This window comes from Lathamus discolor, chromosome 2, assembly GCF_037157495.1.
Source record: "Lathamus discolor isolate bLatDis1 chromosome 2, bLatDis1.hap1, whole genome shotgun sequence".
NCBI classification, from domain to species: Eukaryota; Metazoa; Chordata; class Aves; order Psittaciformes; family Psittacidae; genus Lathamus; species Lathamus discolor.
In genome coordinates, this window is record NC_088885.1 from 124,748,372 (window position 1) to 124,760,486 (window position 12,115).

Genomic DNA, 12,115 nt, shown 5'->3' on the forward strand with positions numbered 1-12,115 from the left:
TTGTTCCCTGTGGTCCTTAACCCCCAACAGCATAATAGCTAACATCAAAAAACTGCTGACCTGAAAGATTAAATACTGCCGTGTTCGTTCTTAAGACTGCATAATGGAACATTGGTCTTGAGTTAATACAGAGATTAGATGGATTTATTTAATTGTTGTTTATGCTGCTTATTCAGGTTTACAATATCTTATTAACTAGGTTCTGCTAGATTGCCATATTACAAAAAATTATGTATTGCTGATGTATCTCTATATAAATCTATCGTTGAAACCCACTTAATAGTTCAAACCCACATAAACACTTAAAGCACTGACCCACAGCTCCCAGGACCGAAAATGAAAGTATTTGTGCTTGGAGAACAAAAAGAAAACGGGCTCTGTAGCTGGTAGATGGAAATACGTCTTCTCTATGGAACAGGAGTAGGTTGGGCATCTGGCAAACATGAGGAAACAGCTAGATAAGTAAACAAAGTAAGGACGGCAAATAATAGACTCTTACAATATTTTGCTTAAATCTGTCATTTTTTGATCATGAGATACAGCTTCTTGCTTTGGTAGAGTGTTTTTTCAGTTGTTGCTACCTATCTTCTTCTCCGAGTTGGTGTGTAACACTGCTCTGGTGGGATGCATGCATCTTTTGACGTAAACAGTTTGTAACAAATATTAAGATGACCAAACACTAGTCTGTTCCGTAGATTTTAGGCAGCCTTTAAAATGCTGACGTTGTGGAAGAAGGCTGTGATCCTTTTGTGAGGGGACACACACTCACCCCAAACTAACACCATTGTTTAGTTTCATTTAAATAGAATACCAGTATATAGCTTGCAAATGCAAATATGGTGCTTGTGTTCTTGCTCATCTCTACAATTTGAGGAGGAACTCTCAGTGTTCTGGGTAGGACCCACCTACATAACACTGTGTGCCAGAGCACTTGTTTACCAAAGCATGTTTGTTCACCCCAGCCCGTATTTGCAATTCTAGTAGAACGTGCTGTAGCTGGGATTCAGGAGGCTGAATTAAGAAACATCCATACAGAATTACTACTTGGAGAGCTTTTTTCTTTTATACTTATCTTAGCTTTGGTATAGCTTCCTGCACAAACTGCTCAGGTCTCCTGCAAACTCGGATACTTGACCTGTTTTATAGAACTGTATTTATAAACTGAATTCCAGAGAGTCTTTGTGAAGAGCAAAATGCAGGTCTTACAGTACTGTCAGTACTTACAGTACTTACACTTTATGAGCTGTACTGGATAACTTCAGCTTCACAATGTTTAACAGTGGGGTAATTTATAACTGTTGTATGCATGTCTGCTGAAACTAGTCTCAGAATGTGTTAGCATATACCAATAAACTGTGTATTTGATGTGTCAAGCACATATGTTGCTGTAAATCTATAAGACAGCCAGCTATCTTTGTCCCTTCATTATATATGTATTCACCCTTAAAGAACTTGGTGGTTAAGTCGAGTCCAATGAACTTATTTTTCCTTATGTTCTTGGAACCCATGTAAATCTTCCATGGAAGCAGGTGGAGGTGTCTTGAAGCAGTATGTACACTGTTCATCTCCAAGATAACTTAAAACGATGGTAAATTAAGCTGCCAGGAGCTTAGCATTCATGCTATTATTCTGCTCCTGGTAGTTGAACTAGTTTGTAGAGAACTAGTTTATGGAGATTTTGCTTGGGTTCCTGCTCCAGACTGCACACTTGCAGTGAGTGAGGGTACGTGTAAGGTAAGAAAAAGAGATCTGGGCAATGAGTACTGGTGTATGTCCATGTGCCCTCAGTTAGTGGTGCTTATCCCACCAACATGGCTGTAGCTAGATGACATCTCCAGGTGGAACCCTGCCAGCTACTGCTTGGATAAGTGAACAGGATGCAAACATCAGGGATTGGATCAGAAGTGAGCTTTGTTGGACAGTTCACGTGCACTTCACCATTAACTTCAAATGCCTCGCAAAAGTAATTTTTAGAAACTAATCTTACATTGTTTGCTTTGTAACAAAAGACATTGTTCAGTTTGCTCTAACTGAAAAACTGCTCCAAAATGATTGATACAGCAATAATAATACATTTTGATGTATGCATGAGGGAAATAAAGAACTTGAGGAGGATGAAGTGAGAGAAATAGAGATGCATGTATTGAAAATGCAGATGTGATAATTCACTGATACTGCTTTTTTATCTTGAAATTCTACCGTGCATTTATGCAGTTTCCTCCAAAAATTGCTTGCCTATTTCAAATTATTTCAAATTACCCAGGAGGGCAGTGATGTACAAAAGGAATTCATTTTCCTAAATACATTTATGAAAATATACAGAGGTCTCAACGATCAAAAAATGTAAACAAACAGAGCTCGTAAAGGAAAAAAGGGTAACTCATGGCCTTACATGTCTTCATGTTTTCAATTTGTTTTCCAACTTTTAAAAGCCCAGATAATGCTTGTGGTAGTAAATTGGTTTGCGTGTATGTGTGTTCTCTAATATTTGTGCATTTGGTTAAAATGTGAAACTGGTTATGGTATGGAATACATTGGTATCAAGCTGACGAGGAATGTCTGTGCTATGTCTAAGGTCATACATACATACATACTGGAATGAATCATTGGGGTTTCCTTCCCACCACCACTCAGCCCATTATGCTCCATTTGCTACCTCCAGATCTTCATGTGCATCAAGTACTTGCCCGTAATGAGGTGATAGCCAGGTCCACAGTTTGTCCATAGGTGTTGCTTGAAACAGCCTCCTTCTCATTGCAAAACACTGTATGTGATGTAACCAAACATGAAGTGTATGAAGTACAGGCCAGAAATCCCTGGCTTCAAAGACAGGAGCTCAGGTATAGCAATCTCTGCATCTCAAGAAAGAAAACCCTTTGAAGAAGAGTAAAATGGAGTTGTGGCTGCCCAGTCCCTGGCAGTGTTCGAGGCCAGGATGGACAGGGTTTTGAGCAACCTGGTCTAGTGGAAGGAGTCCCTGTCCGTGACAGGGGGCTGGAACTGAATGATCTTTAAGGTCCCTTCCAACCCAGACCATGCTACGATTCTATGAAAATCAGGGATGTGAAAGTGGCCTTTGTGAAGGGAGAGGGGGGCATTCCTGGGCAAAGTCTTTGATACTGCGTGAGGAATGAGGGCTGTGCTTGGACCAAGATGGGATCTGTAAAACCTGCCATAAATCTAATGTTCTTCAGATATGTCTCTTCTCTTCTGCCTGGAGGTGGTACCAGGACAGAACCTGAACTGTTTGCATTTGTTTTGGAGCTCTGGATACTCAGCAGACAAGTAAGAGTCACTGTTCAGGCCAGACTGTAGATGTTCAGAAGTTCCATATGGGTCTGCTGAACATTCAGACTGCAGATACTGCTTCTGGGAAGGACCAGGTATATGTGCTGTAAGCACTAACCAGTGTAAATGTCAACATACTTAAGACAAAGGTGCCATCGAACTCAGTGGGACTTTCCCATGTAATTGAGAGCATTTTATTTGCTACTTACTACGGTTACTCTTGCCCAGAGAAACACTCAGCTGTTGGCTTCATCATCCCAGCGTGTAAATGCACTGCTGAATAGACTGAAAGCTTAATGTATTTTTAACAAAAGACATAATTGCTCTGAAGAACACTGGCAGGGAATCTTCATTCCAAGATACACAGCAACATACTTGTCATACATGTTACTCTAGGTAGGGATAAACTCACCTTTTTCATCATTTAGCTTTATCTCTTTTTCCTTAATTCATTGTGACACTGCTGCTTTTGGCACAGTGCTTGCTTGTGTGCTAGCATTCATCTTTAGTATATGCTTCAATTGATTTAAACCAGTTTTCTTCTTAGCTTCTGTGAAGAATTTCTTTGATGTGGTGCTGCTGTCATTCTTCTGGTTCATGTTATGCATACTCTGTGGTGTTTGTGAAATTATGCCATTTAGTACAGTTTTTCTATAGTTTGTCATTATTTCGGCCTGTGGTGTTTGCTATGCTAAATATGAGTCCATGTAGTGTTGTTGCAGATCCTGGTTTTGATCTTCACCAGCCTCTGCGCTCCAAGACATTCTTCCTATAATACATGGATTGTCATCTTTGTGTCTGGAGTGCTGGAAAACTGTCCGTTCACTGTGAATGTTGTTCAGGGTTGGGAAGCCTCGTTTTACTTGCTAAGTCCTTATGACTTGTCAAGAGATTATACTGAATCTTTCAGTCATACTTGTTTAGGTGGCTTATAGTAGTTTGGGTGGGTTGGTTGGTTTGTTTAGGAGAAGAGGTTTAAGTGTATGTTTGCAATGAATTGGTCTTTGAAGTATTCATTTCATTCCTTCAAATTGAAAGACTGTCTCTGTAATCTGGAGACATTTTGTAGTTGATGTAGCATACAAAAAGAAGTACAGGAAAAAAAACATTTCCCCTGTGCAGCTCATATAAAACCGAACCATTATTCAGACTTCTCTAATAAGCACAGGCACACAACTATGAAAATGAGTTAAATGAAAGCTATTAATATGCATATGTGCATCAAGTGTTACAAAACCAGTTTTGGTGAAGAACGGTTACCTGGTGACGCTTGCACGTGCACTGTGAGGTGTAAATCTTGTCCAGCTGGCATTTCTTCCACAGTTTTAACCCTCAGGCTTCCAGCTACATCACTTTCCCCTGGAGTGTTTTCTCTTATTTGATTTTGTCCTTGGTAGCCCGTGCTTTAAAGTAACCTTTTGCGTCTACGGAGTTTACCAGAAGACTGTTTTCTCCAATACATGACTCTTGGGTGTCATGCTTTGCAGCGTTGAATGCCTCACCCCAGCTGGCCCATTCCCAAGCTTCTTCAGAGTCCTGTTCATAAGCAGGCAGTGGGGTATGAACATAGATTAATTAGCCTCCAGACAAGAGGCTGGGAAGCAGTGTGAAAATAATTGATAGACAAGGGTGGGTGAATATCTGTCTTCATACATTTAATGGGGTCTTTGTGACTGCTAGAATCCTGGACATTAAACAGTATTTGCCCTGAGTTGTGGCTGCGTCATTGTGAGGCCCATCCATTGCAGCCTGAGGCTTTCCAGAGGGTGATGTTCTCAGGCTGCTCAGTGCTGTGTAGGTGGATACAACCTGCCTGGAGCTGGGTTCTTTGATTAAAACAATTGGCACATGCAAAGTTAACTACAATGGCCACCAGTTGTTTCCTGAGTGAAGTCTTAAATTTAGGGGTTTATAGGCTAAATTCTAACAATAATTACTTTAAAAGATCACTTCCTATTTATTGCAGTGTCATGTTAATGTCTTTTGGAGGACTTTAAACTGACATGCATGTGGTTTAACTGCAGTTTCTGGTATGTGAGATACTGCCACAGAAGAGTTAGTTGTTGATTCCAAACACCGTGTCATCCTAGTGTCCAAACCTGATGACTCTATTGGTGGTCTCATATGGGGTGAGGAGGTTGTGTTGTCTCTGATTGTGAGGAGTAGGATAGAAAAAGCTTGGTAGGCCGAGATAGTCTTTGAAGATGCAGGAACTGAAACGGAAAGCTGTGGTGGTGTGGTGTTTGAAGCTGGTAGTAAGGTAATGATTTCGAGGTGTTACTCAATTGACCCACAGTGTTTTAGCAGTAACTAAAAATATTGGACTACACTTGTCAAGTGGTTTGGGCTGTGCTTGTTGTGTGAGTATTTGAATATATTCTGAAGTATCACGGAATATACATACGGAACTGTGTTCACCAGCAAAGCCCCTGGCTATGTTTAAACAACGTCGTTTGCATTCCTGCTTGTCCTTGTCTTGCAATGTATTTTATACTGTGATTTTGTCTGTTTAGTTCTCTTGCTATTGTAAAATTAGACTTATGATCTTTGATCAAGGACAAGGTTTTCGTAGGAATTTAAGGACATTTCCAGTAAAACCAGAATCTAATTGTTCAGATTGTTGCTACCTGCTCATACTAGACTTGAAGAAACATGTTAAAGGTACCATGCATTTCTGTGATGTCTTGCATTTAGAATCATAGAATAGTCAGGGTTGGAAAGGACCGCAAGATCATCTAGTTCCAATCCCCCTGCCATGGGCAGGGACATCTCACACTAAATCATATCACTCAAGGCTTCGTCCAACCTGGCCTTGAACACCACCAGGGATGGAGCATTCACAACCTCCAGGGGCAACCCATTCCAGTGCCTCACCCCCCTAACAGGAAAGAATTTCCTCCTTATATCCAATCTGAACTTCCCCTGTTTAAGTTTGAACCTGTAACCTCTTGTCCTGTCACTACAGTCCCTGACGAAGAGTCCCTCCCCAGCACCCCTATAGGTCCCCTTCAGATACTGGAAGGCTGCTATGAGGTCTCCACACAGCCTTCTCTTCTCCAGGCTGAGCAGCCCCAACTTCCTCAGCCTATCTTCATACAGGAGGTGCTCCAGTCCCCTGATCATCCCCGTGGCCCTCCTCTGGACTTGTTCCAGCAGTTCCATGTCCTTTTTATGTTGAGGACACCAGAACTGCACACAATACTCCAGGTGAGGTCTCCTGAGAGCAGAGTAGAGGGGCAGGATCACCTCCTTCGACCTGCTGGTCACGCTGCTTTTGATGCAGCCCAGGATATGGTTGGCTTTCTGGGCTGCGAGCACACACTGAAGTCGGCTCATGTTCATTTTCTCATCAACCAGTACCCCCAAGTCCTTCTCCACAGGGCTGCTCTGAATCTCTTCTCTGCCCAACCTGTAGCTGTGCCTGGGATTGCTCTGACCCAGGTGTAGGACCTTGCATTTGTCATGGTGGGTTGAGATGGGTCCTTAAATTTCTCTTTCTTGTTTTCCACCCCCACCACCCAGTCACTGGTATTCTTCAGCAAACACTTTAAATATTTGGGATGACAGCATAGTACATGGATTTGTAACATTCTTTAGGAGCAAAGTACTGCAAAGCAGTGGAAGAGAGAGCCTTTGTGTGTATTACATGCCCTGGAAGCATAAATGGGGAATGTAAGGGAGTTCCTGGGTACAAAATTGTCAGAGCAAATGCTGACCTTTAACTTCTATTAAAGGGCAAGTTGAGTTCCATGTGTTCTGTGTGTGCTATGCAGTTAAACCACCAGGTATCCACCTCCACATTGGAACATTATCCTTTAAAAGCTCATCAAGCAAATCTGTAAATTAGGATTTATTTTTTTAGGACCTTAACAGTGTTTTGCACAGTATGATGCACTAGGCAAATTAACATGCTGCGGAATTCAGTCAGGCAAGTATCAGTTTAAGGATAGGTACCCCTCTGCTGCCCTCTGATTGCTCACAGCTCCAGAACAGCGAGAGGAACTGCATAAAATTAACCATTTGACAGCCCAGTCTTTGAGGAGTTTTTAACTGTGAGAAAGGACAAATAGCCACTCTTTGGTAGGAGGTTTAGGATTTAGACTGTGTGGCCAGGTAGACAAGAGTTAAATCATTCTTAGGCCAAGGTCATCACCTCGGGTTTCCTAGGTTGAGGCCCTTCTACTAACTGTAAATGAGCCCAGTGGCTCCACTGAGCTGATCTACTGACAAGTGAATGATTAACTGAAAACTATCAGCCAGACAGAACATGAACACTGCAAGACAATTATAAAGTAAACAGCTCTTGAATACAGATTACCTGATTAAATTATTTGCCAGTAAGTTCTTCTGACTGAAGTTCAAAAGCGTTCTGCCCTGGGCTTCACAAGAAATGCTAACGAAGTTTCCTTAAAACCTCTCTGCGAATGTAAGGCAAATACCTTGCCCAATCTGAACAAGCAAGCAAAGGCTGTTGCTACAGTGCAGTGTCTGGATCTAGCAGTGCCTACCCCAAAATGCAAAACTGCAAAATCATGACAGGGCAGGTTAGGATGGGAAAATTCTTCACGTCTTCCTGTGCGGGCTGTACTGAAATGGAAGCTTATGATGCAGTTGACTTGTAGCCTGTGTGTTTTCAGTTACAACATGCTATTCCAAACAGTGACGTATTTTAAATAGGCTGCTTCTCTGGTTTGTTCTGGAAGAGTGCTTCGATGACTGTCAGTGCCTGACACGAGTCAGGAACACTTGTGCAGCAGGAGCGCTCAGAAACAGGATCCCCTGAATTACTGCTCGCCAGATACTTGCCAATACCTGTGACTGTTGAAATAAGCATCATCATGTCTCGTCAGGCCCTAATGCAAGTCTTGTGAAGACACGCTTGTAGAACATGGGGCTTCTCCATAATCAGTATTTCCTGATGAAAACCTGTGGGGTTCTGCAGGCACTTCCGTGTTACATCAGTTGAGACAGTGGAATGGTACAGCATCTTTACACAGCAGTGGAAAACCTGAGAATCATTTCAGGTATTTATATGGAGGAAGATAAAACGGCATAGACTTTTACCTCATCCTGAGCATTACCGTTTGTATTAGATACAGTTTAAAGACCATAGCAGACCTTCAATAAACACAAGGTTTTAACTCACTGGGTGCTGTGGCCTGCTCTGTTAAACTGCATCCATGCTCCCTCCTGGCTGCCCTGTACTTCTAGATGTAGTTGGTGAAATAAAGTGGAAGTGATACTGCTGTTGAAAGACCGTTTTCTTCTGGAACTTGTATTTTTGTAACTGTTTTATGGCCTCAGTCTGCTCAGGAAAAACTTTCCGAGTTACACTTTGTTTTAAGAGGGCTGGTTGCATTTTAACTGGAGTATTGAAACTTACCCTCCCATTTCAGAGCATGCAGAAACACTGCCCTAAAGAGTGGTAGACATACAAACCCCTCTGATTTTTCTGCTAATGCTAACTCCTTATGCACATACAGAAGAAGGGGAGAGCTTTCGTTACGGCAGCTGCTTGGTTTAGTGACAGCCTTGCCGGTGGGTTGCAGACACCCCTGAACGCACCCAGGAGTTAAAACCGGAGCCCGTTTGTGGGCAGGGTTTTGTTTCGGGTGTTTTTCAGACTATTTTTACCGAGTGGCAGCTTGGCCGCGGCTGTGCTGCTGATTTTTCCAGCGTTTCTGTGGGGAGCCGCCCAGCAGAAGCGGGAGCATCCCCCAGGGGCTGCGGGGCGGGATTGAAAACTCGTGTTAAGGGAAGCTTAAAACTTTCCTTACGAGGGAGGTGTGTGCGGGGATAACCTCGCCTTCCGGCCTCGGCCAACGGCCCTGGGCAGTAGGTGCCCGGGCCCCGCCGTGGGCCCTGGGGCGGTGGGCGGAGAGCCGGGCCGCAGCCTGGCGCCGCGGGGGCGGCCGCGGCCGGGCGCTGGCCCCGCTGGCGTGTCCGTGAGTGGGCCGAGCCGGGCCGCGGCCGTTCGCCTCCTGTGCGGCTGGGTCCCGCGCCCGCTGCCCGCCCTCTCCACCGGAGGGGTTAACCGGGGCTCCCACCCGCCCTCCAGAGCGACGGCCGCACGTGCGGGGTGCGTGAGCGGGCAGGCGGAGGGAGGGAGCGGGGAGCCGCAGCTGAGGCACGGGGTCCCCGCGGTGGCGGCTCCGCTCCCGGCCCTCTCTCGGCCTCCTCTCCGCGGTGGAGCCGCCTCTCGCTTTTCTTTTCCGCCAATGAGGCCGCGTGTGTGTTCGCCGATGAGGTTCCGGGCGCTTGGCAGATGGCTGCGCCTCGGGGCGGCAGCCAGCGGGGGCAGCTGCAGCAGCGCGGCGCCGCCGGACCGGGGATGTGAGAGTCTGGTAACTTCCAGAGCTGAGGGGGCCAAGGCGCGGTTGTTGGGTGGCGGTGAGCAGCGGGGGGCCGCTCCCGAGCCGCGCCAAGGGCAGCGGAGCCGGTGGCCTTGCTTGCGAGGAGGTAGGGGCGGGTGCGGTGCGGTGTGGTGTGGTGGCCGCGCTGCTCTGGTAGTCGCTGGGCGAAGGGCATCCCTGCACGGCGTTTCCTCCTCTTCTGCGGGTGGTTCGCAGGTAGTGTGTAGCCGGTGTTCTGGAAGAGTGCAGCGAACCTGAGAGAGAATACTGCTTAGGTCTTGTCCTGAAAAAGTAAAACTTCTAGGCAGTGCTGCCTTGCAGGGATCCAGGTACCGCTGGGGAATTTAACTGTGTGGCGATTAATCAAAAAGCATTGTAACACGTTAAGGATAAAGCAGTTCTGACAGCTCGTCTTTCTTAAGATTTGCGTGAATTTTCGTCCTCTGGCAGCTCTTAAAGGTGTAACTGCCCTGCTTCTGGATGTGCAGTAATTTGGCAGTAGGGAACGTTCATTTCTTAATCCCCTTTAAACCTAAGATAACGTTTTTGTGCTGGCAGTGCCTTTCGTTTCAAGACAGTAAGGTCACTTGAATGCCGTTATGGTTCTTCCAGTTACTTGGCACTGAAGGTTCCTGTGAAAATCACTTGCTGCAGTACTCTTGTAGCTAAGTTGGGTTTGTTATATATAACTCTTTTCAAACATAGTCCCAAATTCTGTTTATAGACTCGTGCAGAATGATTCTGTATTCTTAAAGGCTGTTGTTACTCTGGTTTGTGTTCTGTAAATGGTGGTGGTGTTTCAGTGTGGGCGTCTAAATACGGTTCTGATTTTTTTATGTTTGTATTTGTTTGAGTCTTCACGTGTGCATCAGTCTTTGACAAAAAAAGGAAGGTGTGTATGGAGGAGTGGTTTTTCTGAAGGTATTAAGATTCTTTAGATTTCAGGAGAAAGTGGTGTTAGCTCTTGGAAAGCATTTTGGAAAGTTCACTGTTAATGTTGTCAAGGCAGTCTCCGTCTATGGTATTTCTAATAAAGCTAGAAAACTGACCCGTTTCTTCAAAGGTATTTTGACATACTAGTTTAGGTCAGAAATACAGCGTGCTCAGCTTCGTGTCAGTGAACAATTGCTGGTTGCTTTAATCCCCTTGACAACTTGAAAGCTGAAAAAGTGGGCACTAGTGGTTATGTGATGATGATGAATTGTGGTACAATTGCTTTCCAACCTTGATTCCCACCTTTGATTGTAAATTACAGCCTCGCCACATCTGGCCTTATTGCACCAAATTCTATTCTACATGCATAAACAACTGTACTCCGAAGCCTTACAGAATTGAAACACCTTCTTACTCTGTACAGCACCGAAGTAGGTGAGAGGTCAGTGTATGCTCTTACCTGCAGAAGTTTGTAAACTGTCCTTGAAGAATGGACGTGAAATACTAGCTGTGGTTGCACTGATGTAAGGTGAGGAATCGAGTGGCAGTGAACTGGGTATGCAATTTGGATATTGCTAAAGGCTCTCTTACTTGCCTTTTATATTTCAATATTAAGTTGTTGTCTTTTCATTATCCAGCAGCTTTGTGGTTCTAGGCAGTGTGAATTCTGTAAAGCACAGACTTCAGAAGTGTTTTCTGGATTGTGAACTATAGATAGTGAACTATAGATTGTGAACATGCTTTAAACATTATTTTAAAATCCAGAAATACCCTCTTGTACAGATTTTACCCTTTTGCCAATTACAGTACACAAAATCCAGTAACTTTGTCCATGTTTGATGCATTAGAATAACATCAGTCTTAAATATATCAGAACACTCATTTGTTTATGTAGTGAGACAGAGGGAGGATAGTTGGTGACTTTTGTTGAAGGTCATGTAAAAAAGTGGGCAGTATATATGTAAATGAAATTTGGCGTTCTCTCTAGTTTTCACCAAAGGACAGAACGAGGCTGGGATTATTTGCTTTGTGTTTGCTGAAGTCTGACTGCCCTCTTAGGTAGAGCTGACCATGCTGCAGATGGCTGGTATCAGCTGTTTGTAAGATCTCTCAAAAGTCGTTCACAGTGCTTTTCATCTCTGCATCCTTATGCGTCTAAATTTGAATGTAATTGGACCTGGTGTGTAGGAAGGCTGAGGAGGCATGCCAGGAAATGTGCAGGTAGCAAGTTTAATGCAAACTTGATTTTTTTTCTCCATGTGCTCTGCTGTTTGTGGAAGTCATACTGTCTGAGGCACATAGTAACCTTTCCAGATAAGTATGGACAAAGGCTAAAGATGGAATTATGATGGGCCTGTGTTCAGGATTGAAAGACGGCTGTCTTCTATTTGCAGTATTTGTTCTTTAGACCCATTTTATTACTTGGGGGTTTGCTTACCACAGCAAAGAACCTGTGTTCTGTCATGTAATAAACATGAATGCAAATAGAGCCCATCCAAGCCACAAATCTTGTTATGTGCCAGTTAGGATAATTTACTGGA

The 12,115-nt window shown here is 44.1% G+C and overlaps 1 protein-coding gene across 5 annotated transcripts in view; it reads left to right on the forward strand.

Annotated features, from left to right (window-relative positions):
- Window positions 1-12,115, forward strand: part of SGK3 (serum/glucocorticoid regulated kinase family member 3) — a 61,225-nt gene that overhangs the window by 14,108 nt on the left and 35,002 nt on the right. Inside the window, exon 1 of one of the 5 annotated variants that reach the window (XM_065668379.1) lies at window positions 9,249-9,367. The exons of 1 other annotated variant lie outside the window; for it this stretch is intronic. The gene's annotated coding sequence lies outside the window, so the exon portion shown is untranslated. Of the gene's footprint in view, window positions 1-9,248; window positions 9,368-9,530; window positions 9,633-9,673; window positions 9,748-12,115 lie in introns of those variants that run through there. 3 more of the 5 variants (XM_065668380.1, XM_065668382.1, XM_065668381.1) reach the window with 3 other exon arrangements.